A 14196-nucleotide genomic window follows, 5' to 3' on the forward strand; every position below is an offset into this window, starting at 1 on the left:
TATATTGAAATTTATATAAATGCATTTAAATTTAATTTTAAAACTCAAAATTTATACTTTCAAACACAACTTTAATCATTTTCCATTTCTAATCATTTTTTATAATTCAAATTTGAGATTTTAAATATAAAATCTTAAGATCAAAAGTTTCAAATGGCTGATTAAATTTATAGGATTTTGGTTTAAAAAAGGAAAAATAAAATAAAAGAAGTATAGATGTTAAAATTCCTCTAAAAACTACCAAGTTCTTTATCATCTATTTTTGTGGAAAATGTTATGACTCTTTTAGTTGTAGGAAATATTTTCTATTTTCTATTTTTAAAATTTTCTAAAAAGTTATAACGACTTTAGCTTAATTACTTTTTAATTTTGTTTACTTGTGGACTACTCGATCATTGTTTGAATATAGTGGTTGAGGCATTTGGCTGCCATGGTGACAAGAAAAGCATGCCACAAAGGGAGTCATTGCTTAGAATTTAAAGATCCCTATGTTCACTTTCACATTTCTCGATTCACGTCACATATTAGATACATTAAGGGTACACACACATAACAAAATCATACTAGACTTGGTATGACGCCCCTAGCTTACAATTTTTCCTACCTTTCTACCTCACCTTTTTTCAGAAATTTACAATGGAAAATAATGCATGTTGGGTCAGACAAGCAACTAGCTAGTTACCTACCTTCCACTCCTCACATTTAATTCTCTGTTTGTCACCTTCCCCTCCACCCCCCAACGCATGAATTCCCCGTGAAGAACCAAAACCATGTATCCTTCGCTTTCTCTTTCTCTAAATTTAAATTTACAAAATGGTTAAAGCATGAGGAGAGGGGGTTTCATTTTTGTATTATAGGGATGCTCGATTAGTCACATAAAGACAGTGGACCACCCATCCTTTTCCGTACTGATTTTATTTTTTATTTTTTAAATTATCATCACTAGATGTGTACTCCATTATCATCAAACACAGCCAAAATTAAAACCTTTATGATCTGGACAGCTAATGTCCTCTTCTTTTACATTTACGGTGTTTTGCTTGTTTCGCAGCTTATCAACTTGATTGATTGAGCTTTTTCTTTTCTTTTTTTAAATTATCATGAGAACTTTAGCTATTAACGAGCCACTCTTCAGATCCCCCAATGTGGCACCAAACTCACAAGTCGGCAGCCCTCCCCCCTGGTTCACCGATCAGATTAATTGGATGATGTCACTGTTTTGAACGCCGATGAGGTTGTTGGCCTTACAAGACTTAATATCCTATTTTGATGCTAACAAATAAGAGAAACTTAATATATATGATTGAGTAATGATATTTCAGGATTTAAGAATGAGAATACAAAATAAAATGATCACAAAGATGAGCCAAAAGCATGGATTCAAAGATAATATCTATTAAAACTTGAAGATCATGAGAGTGTGGATATTAAAGAGAATGAAGATTCAAGCGCTTAGAATGTCAAAAGTTCTAATAGTCTTTATGTAAGTATTTCATATTTTAAATATCTTTTGAAATATTTTTGAAGTTCTTTAGGATACAAAGACTTAGAGACCAATTTTTGAAAAATCCATGAAAATATTTTTGAAAAGTTATATTTGAGTCTTACAAATAACTAGATTTTAAAAATCAAAAATGAAAATATTTGAAAAAATAATGGACTGGTTAGCCGGTTAACCAGAACACACTAAGACTGGCCATCCAACTGACAAAACACCAAGAATGAATAAACCTGCTCAGTTGACTAACAGTTTGAACTAGAATTAGTCAACCAACTGACACACCTGGTCTCTCCAGCCAACTGACTATTTTGAACGTGGTTGAGTCAGCCGACTGACATTTTACAACATTTAATTTTTGGCAAACAGAAAGGCCTCAACCGCCTGTCTAGCCGACTGACTCTAAGAAATGAACTATCTAGTCACCTATCCAACTGACTGACTCCACAAAATTTGAATTTTTAAACTTCAATCAAAAAATTCTAAAAATTAGTTTTTCAAATAAGAACGTTATAAAAACTTGGTAGACACTCCAAGCAACTTAAGAAATAAGCAAACTCACTCTAAAAACTCTATAAATACATAGTTTTGCAAATCAAATTACACCAAGCAATTGAAAATTAATTCTCAGAGCTGAAACTCTCATACTCTTAAAGCTCTTATGCTTTCATCTTTACACATATGAATTGTTAAGATTTTCTGGAAGCAACTAATCAATCCTTCTCTCTGTTTCTAAATTATTGGTTCTCATCTAGAAGGAAAACTTTGTGAAATCTCTCTTAAGCTTCAATTGTATTTCATATTGATATTTTGATTGAAGTATAAAACATTTGAAATTGTACTAATCCACCCTATCTGAAGGTAATTCTTTGTACACAGATTATTGATTTTGTTCTTATAGATTTGATGATTCAAGGATTGTTAGGATTGTCGCGACGTCCCGGCGTGCGTGTGCCCCAAGCGGTGAAATAAAAATCAATTTTAAATTTTCAAGGAAAAATAGGGAATGTCGAAGTCACCACTAACCTTTTAGTGTGGTTGGAACGCATAATTACTACCCCGTTAGGGGTAGAATGAGTCTACGTTACCAGAACTGGGGTCGGGAGTTCAGTTACGCGAGGGGAAGGTACGAGCACCCCCTACACCCCCATTCTTACGAACAGTACCTAATTAATTTAGAATTATCTCTAAGTTAATCTAAAAGGTCTTTAAAATTACTCTTCTAGTGAATTTACTAATACACAAGCAAAATAAACAAATAAATAAATAAATAATACAAAAATGTACGTAATATATAAATATTTACATATTCCCTCAGAACAAAAAGGTACATGAAGTCCGAAGGCTCATACCCTAACATTAAAATCATAGGGATAATAATTAAGAAAACACTTAAGAAAATACACCCCCAAATTTTGAAATTGTATTGAATTTTTTATAGGAAAATACTAATATGGGAGGTTTTAATATATGGTAATAGAGTAATAAGTAACACATACCTACTAAAATATTATGAATGCCAAAATAAGTAACTAGATACCATAATACTATATATATTAATATACTAAAATACTATAAAAAGTAATATCTTATATATTAAAAGGCTAAAAATGCCCTAATAGGTAATATTACATGTCCTAAAGATACCATATTAAATAGTTCCCTATATGTTAAAATTCTAAAAAAAAAAATACTCTAATAAGTGATACTAAATGTAAACATAGTAATAATACCATATATATACCTAAAATACTATAATGAGTTACGTATGCTAAAATATCAATAAAAATATATACATAAAAAAATAATACTATAATAACTACTATCATGTGAGTATACCAAATATATAATAATAATAATAATAATAATAATAATAATAATAATTATTATCTAATAAAGATGGAAATAGCAAAAATAATCATAGATATACATAACTTGAATATTGCGCATTAAAAAAAATGATTGAAAAAAATTACATTTAAATATTAAGTAATAAAAATATTACCTTCACAAAGAAAAGAAATCCTACAACAACGAAGACAAACCAATTAGTGTACCACAAAGGAAATTTAAACAACTATCACAACGATGAAATGCAACTTATAATAACAATGTTAAATCATGAAATAAATAAATATATATATATATATATATATATATATATATATATAAACTGCTTAACAAAATCAACAAATATTCGTATCAATATAAACAATATAAACCCTAAAATATGGACATGTATACATTGAAATTAATAACAATAATAAAAACATAAAAACTCTATATAATACATACAAATATGACAATAACAAAAGTTTTAACAATAAAATACCACAATAATCATGGTAATAATAATACAACAATAATAAATAATAAAAGAACCACATAAGTATAAAATAGTGATAATAGTAATAATAACAAAATAATAAAAATAATGATAATATCAATAATAATAAAAATTTTGTTATATTGGGCCTGGAAAAAAATGGGGTGTCTTCAAGGATCGTTGCCCAAGCGTGGGGTATCACTTGAAGAGACATTGCTCTAACCTAGTGAATGAGTATTTGAACGTGAACTATCGCTTGTAAGGTTTTTTCTCGCCCGGAAAGGAACTATATTAGTAGAATCCTTTGGTGGTTTGCCAAAGATAAGGACGTAGGCTGGGGATAAGCCGAACCTTATAAAAAACTCGATGTCTCTCTCCCTTACTCTCTTTAATTTCCCGCAAACATATAAACTGCATGGATGTTTTTAATTCCTTAATCATATACACTACATGGAATAGATATTAAATAAACTTAAGATTAATTTATGTTTGGGATTGCGGAAATCGAAAGGGAGTACGTCGGTTGATCAATAAGTTGCGAAAACCATAAAAGAGTACATTGATTGATTCAATACCCAAGACTTATTAACTAAAAGTTTGTTTAAAGTCTAAATTCTTGGAAAGTGTGTTGTGCTTCATATTGCAAAATCAATTAACCACAACACTTACATATATTTACAGTGCTGCAAATAAGGAAATATCATGAATTCTTTAAAAGTTGATAATTGTCAAAAGGTTATCTTGATTGGGTATTTGTGGATTGAACACTTTGATTGTTGAATGGTTGGTTGATTGTTTAAATTTTATTTACTTGTGTTGTGTTGAATACTTTAGTTGTTGGTTTGTGGATTGAACAAGTAAATAAGCTTTTGCTAAACAAGTAAATAAGTTTTTTTTGTGTATTAGATAAATCAACAAAAAGTCAAGATTTCATTAAAAGAATTAAAAGAGGGTAAGGATTCTTAAAAAAATTATTATTATTATTATTGTGATATTGATGTTATTATTATTATAAATAATAATCAACTACTCCATTTCCTTGTTCCTCCAAACAACCTCCTGTAGCTGTTGCGCCATAGCCGATCTACGTTTAGTGACGAAAGCATTAGTGACAAACCGAAAACTGTGTCTAATAATACATTAGTAGTGATAAACACAAGATTTATCACTAATGGCTTAAATATTAGTGACAAATTTTGATTTCGTCACTAATAACACATTATTATTATTTTTTTAATAATTTTTATAAAATAAAAATAAAAATAAAAAAAAATTTCAAAGCTAAATGGGCCTAGCTTATAAGTCCTTTTTAGACAAATTTGTAAACATGCACACATTATGAAATCCGACGGCATTGCTATTTCAAATATCTCGCGGTCCATCATCTTCACTCAAAATTGATAAAAAAAAAATGATAATAAAGTGATCCAAATATTTATTTTAAGCACAAACTTTCTACTGGCATGAAAAAATATTAAGAGGTACAATTTTAGGAGTTTCAACTTTTTTTTTTTAAGATTATATTTTTACATTAGCACTTATAATTTTTATAAATTAATTGAAGGTGCACAAAAAAAAAAATGTCACCATCATTTAAAAAATAAATAAATACAACTTTTTCTACCCGTGGCCGCATCTTGTGTCGGATCAGGGCAGTCCATGCACATGCTGATGTGCATATAAAAGTCTTTGTCGTTTCATCATAATGCAATTGCAGATAAGATTCCGTTTTGAGTAAAAAACAAAAAAGAAAGAAAGGAAAAGATATCATGCACTACCTAATCTTTTTGTATTATCTTCATTGGACCACGTGTATGGATAAGATTACGAATGAGACTCGTATCCCACATGGATAATGTGCATTATTTTTTCTACCAAAAAGAAAATCAAATAATTATGGATCACAGTATCTAAATTTGTTTATTGTATATACATATTTTAATTCATAAGATTAATATTTTTTAATATATTTTTATATGCATTTATTTTCTATTACGTACTAATTAAATTTTTTTTCTTAGATATCATATTTGTAATCCTTCAATAGCAAAAATTTGTCACCAAATATGAAGAAATTTAGACTTTAGAAATACATAGATGAAAGATAAAGAGAAAAGGAGAATTAAGAATTATATATTTCTTGGTAAAAAAATTACACTATACAAGACTCGAATTTATACACATTCTTTGGCAGCTGCCTCGCCTCATCCAACTTGATTGATTGAGCTTTTTCTTGATGTTGGGCAATTGTTATTTCAATTACATATCTAAACCTCATTTTCACAATTCTAATTTGTTCAGGTAGTATTTGAATTATTTGAATTAAATTTGTGTAAGTTTATATTAAAATTAATATAATTTTTTATTTTATTTTTAGTTAAATATATAAAAAATTTAAATTTAAGGTGTACAATCAAAATTCATAAATATGAAGTAAATGTAAAAGTCTTAAATCTTTAACAAATTAACTATTAAAAGTCCAAAATGATTTATTGAATATATAAACTTTTTTTCTAATTTAAATGTATATATGTTAAAATTCCTCTAGAAAAAGAGTAAAAAAAGAACTTCAAATCTTTTTGTCATGTATCACTGTATACATTGCACTTAGAAAAGAAAAATGTTTGGCTGAGTTTAATTTTGTGGAAATTATTCGGGTTCAGCGCGTTATACCTGATAAAATCCCTGATAATCCATAATCCATAATATACGTAGCGTAAAACATAACCATAATTTTCATATAACATAATACCAAAGTTTACTAATTCTAACCACCAACCATAATAAATTATTCATCACCTGCATTTTCATAAATTTACATCACTCCCAAAACAATTCAGTATTTTCACAATCATTCCTTACTCAATAGCCTTAAAACATAAAGACATAAAACTTAAATATTTACATTCTCCAAAAACATCATTAAAATGTGTATACCATTTTTCTTATATCTCCCAATAATGCTATAAAAATCTCGAGCTCTCTAAGCTCGATCTCGAAGAAATCCTAAAAAAGATGAATTCATATTCGAGTGAGACACATCTCAGTAAGGGAAGAAACAATATATTAAACTCATCGTGTGGCCATCATGAAATTATACATATCATTTTATAATATTTACAAAGAATTAATATAACACTGAAAGTCATTTTCTGAACCTAACAATCACATGCAAAGGTCATTTTCTGAACCAAATTCACAGGTCGGTAGCCCTCCCACCTGGTTCACTGGTTAGATTAATCAAATGTTGTCACCTTTTTCGACACCGAAGAGGCATTCGTCAAATCCAAACCTGGGGCATTTCTCATTTACAAACCACAAAATGTGGTTTCAACCTCGGCATCACTACTGACTCTGCGAGTAGCACTCCCAGGGATCGAACACACGATCTCCCCACTGGAATGTCAGCACTTTTCCACCATTCCAATGCCCTGGGGCATTTCTCATTTACCAACCATAGAATGTGGTTTCAGCCTCCGCATCACTGCTGGCTCTGTGAGTAGCAATCCCAGGGATCGAACACACGATCTCCCCACTAGAATGTTAGCACTTTTCCATCGTTCCAATGCCCTAGGGGCTTCTTCTTATCTCTTTCCTATCCTATTTTCAGGATGGATCCTAGGGATAAGGATGTAGACGCTGAAGGAAGGGATGATTTAGAGACTTCTAGTGAAGAGGACATTGATACCTATGCAATGTTGTGGGGAATAGCCCGGCAGGTTAGAGCTGAAATGAGGAAGAATCCAACAGAGCAGAACTGTCCGCCTGCAGGTCAGGGCTGTAGTATCAAGGAGTTCATGAGAATGAACCCTCCGGCCTTCGTAGGAGGACCTGATCCAATGGTTGCAGAGAATTAGGTATAGGAGATTGAGGAGATCATGGTTGTACTCGACTGCACGGACGAGAAAAGGTCCCTTATGCTGCATTTAAGATGACTTGAGATGCAAAACGTTAGTGGCTTTTTGTGAAGCTACTAGAGGAGTAGAGGCTGGTAAAGATAGCACTGACCTGTGAGTGATTTAAAGAGGTATGCTTTGATAGGTATTTCCCCTTATCTATCAGAGAGAAAAAGATTGAAGAGTTTACTAACCTGACCCAGGGAAATATGACCATTAGGGAGTATGTAGCAAAATTTGTGGAGCTATCTCGCTTCACACCATTTTTGATCCCGATTGAGGTAAGGAAGGTCACGAAATTTGAAAAAATGCCTGAGACGCAGAATTTACGAGCTGGTGGTGGGATTCCAGGTCCAGAATTTCTCAGACTTTGTTGATAGGACTTCGGTGCTGGAAAAGAGCATCAAGGGTAGTACAGAGCTTATAGAGCAGAAAAAGAGGCATGCACCATCCATTTTTCAGGCTGAGATCAGTCAGGGATCAGGGAAGAAAGGGAAAGATCGATACAGGAGACAAGAGATTAGGGTTATTCTGGTTATTAGGGTAATCAGTCTTTACTCCGTATGCTAGAAATGTAACGAAAGGCATAGGGGTGAATGCTGGTTTGAGACTCCTAATTGTTTCAGGTGTGGTAAATCGAGGCATATCAATAAGAATTGTCAGGAACTGTTGCTTGTTATACTTGTACCGAACCAGGACCGGGGGAAGCAGCAAATACCACTAGGAAGAGGTGGTCAAGCACGAGTTTACCCGTTCATTCAGCATAAGCCAGATAATGTCAGGAACGCAGGTATGGGTTTATGATTAAGATAATTATGATTTAATTCAATTATGGATGATTCAAAAATTTATATGATGATTTTACTTAGTTATGAATGATATAAAAGTTTATCAAGCGATAATACTAAATTGTATATATACTAGTGGAATGTAGAAATGAATCATTAGCAAAATTTCTAGGATGAAATTTCTTAAAGGATGGTAGAATGTAACGACCCGGAAAATTATAATGATTAAATAATTAGGTAAAATAATAAGTGGAATAGATAAATAAAGAACAAGGGAAAGATGAAGATTTAAATGAGAATGAATAGCAGACCTCATTGACGAATGTTCTATTCTCGTCAATTTGTGTTCTTCTAGAGATCGTTGACGAAGTTCAGTTCCTCGTCAATGAAGAGATCCCAAGTGAGTAAATTTTGAAATATAAGATTCGTCAATGAACGTACCCTCTCATCAACGAAGTCATTTATGTGACTTGTCAACGAACCTAGTCTTCTTGTCGATGAGCCCACGTGACAACACCATGTATAAAAGGATTTGGGGAAGCTTCTTGGTGAAGAAAACTTATTTTCCTCCAATTTTCTCTCTCTAAAACATCTTCTCTACCTTCTCTCTTCAAATCTGGCCTAAATTCAACCTGAATCGATAAACAGAGACCGCTACAGTGTTTAAGGAAAGATTCTCTACACAACTAGCGAAGGAGATTTCTAAATTGGGTTTTTCGCGAAATGCTCCTAAGTTGAGGTAATGGTTAGGATTCTTAGTTTTGGGGTTTTAAATGCTTATTTGAGGATTATATGTCTAAGAAATGCAAAAATAGTAGGTTATTTGGGGATTATCTAAATAAACCAGAGTTTTTGTTTCAGGATTCGGGTGAGCGCCACCAGCATCATTTAGGATTCCTGTTGGCATAGTTCAAGAAAGCTGGTAAGGGGGAAAATATATTAAACCAGGTTTTTATGAATTAAACGGATAAATGAATTATGTTATGTATATATGTATATGTTTTCCTATGGGTTTAAAATGAGAGCAGTTTAAATTACGATTTCTGAGTTTAAGATTGTTTTATTAGATATGTATATGTGAAAGTGGACTAATGAAAGTGACAGATTCTTCAAAGTAATTGTGTAAGAAATAAAAGGTATTTTTTCAGTATATAAATGATAAATGAGGGTTGGTTTATTTTACAAAATATGTTTGAAACATATTGCTAAATTGTGTGGCATGAGTGAAAATGGAAATTCTATGTTGAATTATGTTATATGTATAAGATACAGTTTATACAAGGAATGCAATGAGAATGAAAATGTTATATGAACTATGTTGCATGTGATTGTTAATGTAACCATATAAATGATGAACAACTGAAAGGAGTTGTATACTAAGTGATGACATCTAAAAGGAGCTTTAGTAGTAGATTTAGTGCATATCTATATGGACTAACTGATGTATAGTTAAAAGGAGTTGTAGTATGACTAACTGATGTACAACTAAAAGGAGTTGTAGTATGACTAACTGATGTACAACTAAAACGAGCTATAGTATGAATGCATGAAATGAAATGAAATGAGTGAAATGCAAGAATGAAATGAAATGGAAATGAAACGTGAAATGTGAACAATGTAAAATGGGAAAGAGACACGTAAAGTGAAATGTTATGAAATGTCAAAGTTAAGAACATGAACAGATAAGAGATACAGAATAATAGCAGACAGAATAATGTATTACCGTAGTATCAGTGTGTATGCTAGTATAACATGGTACGTGTTATGGGCAGGGCAAAATCTTCGCTCGAGGGCTTGCTGAGAGAGGCAAGTGCCCTAGTAGGTATCTGATGCAGTAATAAGCTACATAACGTATTAGGGCAGAGGGAAATTACTTGTATGGGTGGGTAAATTTCCTTATTCTCGGGAGCCTTTGCTAGTAAACCATTGTATGAACTATGTGATTATGAGATTACTTCTTCACTTTAAAGCTTACTGAGTAAGGTAAGTGCCCTGATATACTTCAGTTGTGACCATTGGTTGCCAAAAGTATTAAAGCAAAGGGGTGCTACTTGTATGGGCCGGTAATCACCCCAATCCTTAGGAAATCTCATTGGTAAAATACCCTGCATATGTTTGATCAGGGTTAGGAAAGGATTTTAGAAATTATGATTAAATGCAAATGATGATTTTATATGTTATTTCCAAACCTCATGTTGGCCACACGCTAATTTAATATATTATTTCTTCCCTTACTGAGACGTGTCTCACCCGAATACAAATTTATCTTTTTCAGGACTTCCATTAGATTGAGCTTAGAGAGCTCGGGATTATTATAGCATTTTTTAGACAACAACAACAACAACAAAACCAAGCCTTAGTCCCACTAAGTGGGGTCGGTTATATGAATCCTTTTCCGCTAATTTATGCGATTATAGACCATTTCTTTTGATAGATTTAAGGATATTAAATTCTTACTCACTATCTCCTCCCAAATTATTTTAGGTCTACCCCTACCCCTTCTAAAATAACTTAGGAGGAGATAGTGAGTAAGGATTTAATATCCTTGAATCTATCAAAAAAAATGGTCCATGATCGCATAAATTGACGGAAAAGGATTCATATAGCTGACCCCACTTAGTGGGACTAAGGCTTGGTTTTGTTGTTGTTGTTGTTGTCTTAAAAATGCTATAATAATCCCGAGCTCTTTAAGTTCAATCTAGTGGAAGTCCTGAAAAAGATAAATTTATATTCAGGTGAGACACGTCTTAGTAAGGGAAAAAATAATATATTAAATCAGCGTGTGGCCAACATGAGGTTTGTAAATAACATATAAAATCATCATTTGCATTTAATCATAATTTCTAAAATCCTTTCCTAAGCCTGATCAAACGCATACAAGGTATTTTAGAAAATGGGTATAAACTTGCAATGATATTTTAGGTTCTATCTAAGTTTTATGTTTTATGTTTTATGTTTTAAGTACTCTGAGAAATGGATGGTTGTGAATACTGGATGTTGGAGATATGTATATATGTGAATGCAGGTTGATGAATGGTTTATTTTAGAATATAGATAGATGTAGAAAACTCTGGTATTATTAGATGAAGATTGTAGTTATATTTTCTATTGCGTAATTGTTAATGGAATAACAAGTAAAGGAAAATGGATTATGTGGCACTCGGGTCCCACTAGGCTGATTCGGGGCCCCACGAAGCACTGGTTATTCAAGTATAACGCACCGGATGGGGTTTTAGGATTTGGGACGTTACATTAGTGCTTGTGCGTAGTGGTACATATCTGCTTATGTAAGAATCATTTGCTTGTACGTAAAATTTTATATTTGTTGTATTCCAAGCATGGCCCTGAAGAGGGAGACTAGCTCTATTGAATAGTCCTAGATTGGCTTAGACCTGGTTAGAAAAGTTAGGTACACCATTCTGGTAAGGTGTGGTTGTAGGTTGAGGTCAGCTTTGTACTAATTGACTTAGTTGTATTTAGGTGCCGCTCCACCTGTGAAGTGAGCATTATAGTGGAATCCTTGTGTTGGTAAGCCAAGGTGAGGACGTATGCAGTACTGGCCGAACCCTAATATCCTATCGTGTGTGCACTATTTATATTTTCAAAATTTATTTACTACATATGAATGTTATATTTAATATATGGTGAATGCTGCGAATGATTTAATTTCCGCATATCATTATCTACACAATTGATATATGATTAGAAAGACCCTAGGTTGTGTTATACATTTATTTGGTTTAACCTAGGAAGAACGTTTAAATTTTCAATTCACCCCCTCTCTTGGGAATACACCAATTCTAAAAAGTGGTATCAGAGCGTCATTGCGCTAGGCTTAATAGCTTTTGTAAAAGATCTCAATGACTCACATTGGTGTATTCCCATTCAGATAAGGACGATCACCTTCCAGACCTCCATTGTTTTGTGGTGTACATTATACCCATTGGAAAATTCAAATGAGAATATTTGTAAAATCTATGAATTAGGCCTAGCAGGTGATTGATAAGAGAATTTGTATACCAGTAGAAAATGATATTAATTTGATGCATGCAAATTCATATGCCATGGATTTACTGTATTGTGCTTTAGATACTGATATTTTTCATGAGATTATGACATGTAGTAGTGCATAGGAGATCTGGATTGAGCTGGAAAAGAGATATGGAGAGACCCAGGAAAAGGAAATTGCCAATCCAAATGCTCCATGCCTAAATGATCAGGTAGTGGCTAATCATGAGCAGGTTGCATTAGTAGATGATGAGGTATATTAATCTTACCCTACCTCATTTACTGATTCATGTGATGAAGCATGTGGTGATTCTTATGCTGAATCCTAGGATATATCATATGTTGAATCATCAGTTGCCTCTAATGATTGCTTTGACGAAAATGCATGTATTAATTTGTGTGATGTTTACTGTGACGATTCTTGTGCCAAAACATGTTATAAACTATATGATGACTCATCGATTGTTTTTTTATAATAATACCATTTATGATGCATGCATTGATTTATTCGAGTGTTATTATGATATATCTGATGCTGAATCATGTAGTAAATCTAATGACAATGGCATGCCCTCTAACAAGGAACTAGAATGTACTTTATTGAAAATGAATAAGCTTCTAGCTAGGGTATCTAAATAGAAAATGGTTTTGAAAAATGAAAATAGAAGGTTGGCAAAACAATTAAAAGATCTAAGAAAATATCATGCCACCTTAGAGGAGAAGAAGATTGTGAAAGTGTTGAAAATCATCTGCTTAGAAAGAAAAATTGAAAATTATTCTGAAATGATTTTCAAATCCAAAAATAAGAAGTAAAGTTCAAATAAACCATTAGGAGTTAAAAGAAATAAATCTTTTCAAAAAGGTTTATCTTACAAATCTTATTGTCATGCCTCATTGAGCAAAAACTGAATAAATAAGCATAATCTTATATATATATATATATATATATATATATATATATATATATATATATATATATTCAATACATGCTTATTTTGAAAAACTATGTGGCACGCATGGCTTAATTGTTTACTCAGAAGTGCAAGAGGCTTAGAAAAAGAAATGAAATGGATAATCAGCAAAGCAAACTCCATAGGATTTAAGGAAGATCGGATTCCAATAGAAATTATATAAATATTTTAATCTTCCCTTAGTTTCTAAGTTTAGGGATTGTGATGACTGGAGGCTTAGGGAGTGGTTCGGGGTTAAGATATATATAGATCTAGTATCTGCATCCACTTCCAATTGGACATGGCATCTTTGCTAGGTAAATTAATGTCAAATGCTTAACCTATGCTTAAATATAATACCTTAAGTTAAGCCACTATTGTCCATTGCACAAGATTGAGTGCTAGGGATCCATCTTATATCATATATCACTATTCTTTAAACTGATTTTTGAATATGAAAAGCCTAAATCAAAATCAAGTTATCACTCTAGGCTTAAAGCACTATTGATCATAAATGATTAATATATATTAAGTGTGCTTTTCATAATACATCTTACTATAATCAAGATTAGAGGCAACCACCAAGGGATTCAAGCTTTATTGATTAAATCAAAATATTCCCTTTGAACTTAAAATATAAAAATCCTCTAATTTTGGTTTATCTCATCCATAGGAAATCTTTACCATGTCGCGGTCACATCAGGTAGAGATTTTGTCTATTCCTCAGTTT

At 32.0% G+C, this 14196-nt stretch overlaps 1 protein-coding gene across 1 annotated transcript in view; it reads right to left on the reverse strand.

Moving 5' to 3' along the window:
• LOC131155284 (ricin-like) overlaps positions 1-14196 on the reverse strand; it is a 384954-nt gene that overhangs the window by 238967 nt on the left and 131791 nt on the right. The gene's annotated exons all lie outside the window — the stretch shown is intronic.

The sequence above is a fragment of the Malania oleifera genome, chromosome 5 (genome assembly GCF_029873635.1).
Source record: "Malania oleifera isolate guangnan ecotype guangnan chromosome 5, ASM2987363v1, whole genome shotgun sequence".
In the NCBI taxonomy this organism is placed as follows: Eukaryota; Viridiplantae; Streptophyta; class Magnoliopsida; order Santalales; family Ximeniaceae; genus Malania; species Malania oleifera.